Source organism: Apium graveolens, unplaced genomic scaffold (assembly GCF_009905375.1).
Source record: "Apium graveolens cultivar Ventura unplaced genomic scaffold, ASM990537v1 ctg6813, whole genome shotgun sequence".
Classification (NCBI taxonomy): Eukaryota; Viridiplantae; Streptophyta; class Magnoliopsida; order Apiales; family Apiaceae; genus Apium; species Apium graveolens.
In genome coordinates this window covers 3,907-4,799 of record NW_027419805.1, presented here as the reverse complement: position 1 = coordinate 4,799, position 893 = coordinate 3,907, and the positions used below count along the sequence as shown (strand labels likewise).

Here is an 893-nt window from a genome sequence, read left to right as displayed (position 1 = left end):
ACTTACTCTTTTCGGTTGTGTTTCAGGTACTTTAGCAAGCGTTTATGCAAACTCGTTCTCGTGCTCGCAAGAGGACTTTAGATACAGCTGAGGAGACAGACGAAGTTCTTGATATTCTGGAGAAGTTAGATTTTGAGGATTCGGATTCAGGAACTGAACAGAAAGAACCAGTAAACATGGGAGATCGTATTGTTCAAGCTGATCCAGCTCTTATGGATTTTTCTCGGCCTAAAATTGATGACATTCAGTCAAGCATCCTTCATCCGGCTATTCAAGCTAACACCTTTGAAATCAAGCCGGGCACTATTCAGATGGTGCAGAATTCTGTTTCTTTTGGAGGAGCGGCAACTGAAGACCCCAACATGCACATAAGGAATTTTGTCGAGATCTGCAGCAGTTTTAAGTATAATGGCATGACTGATGAGGCTATCAAGTTGAGGCTTTTCCCATTTTCACTGAGGGATAAGGCTAAAGACTGGTTACATTCTGAACCAGCTGGGTCCATCACTACGTGGCAAGATCTTGCGCAAAAGTTTCTGGTGAAGTTTTATCCAATGGCAAAGACTGCTGCTATGAGGAGTGCTCTTACTCAGTTTACGCAGCAACCTACAGAATCTATGTGCGAGGCTTGGGAACGCTACAAGGAAATGTTGAGAAAATGTCCACATCATGGAATGCCGGATTGGATGGTGATCACTGGTTTCTATAATGGTTTGGGGGCCCAATCTCGGCCCATGCTCGATGCAGCAGCTGGAGGAGCCTTATGGGCTAAAAGCTATACTGAGGCGTATAATCTTATCGAGACGATGGCTGCAAATGAGCATCAAAACCCAACTCAGAGGATGACGTCAGGCAAGGTAGCAGGTATTCTGGAAGTTGATGCAGCCACCGCT

At 45.1% G+C, this 893-nt stretch overlaps 1 non-coding gene across 1 annotated transcript; it reads right to left on the bottom strand.

The window, feature by feature from the left end:
* Positions 1-569: 569 nt before the first annotated feature.
* Positions 570-676, bottom strand: LOC141703594 (small nucleolar RNA R71). The gene has a single exon (XR_012567607.1). It is a non-coding gene; the product is annotated as a small nucleolar RNA R71 (small nucleolar RNA).
* Positions 677-893: the final 217 nt, after the last annotated feature.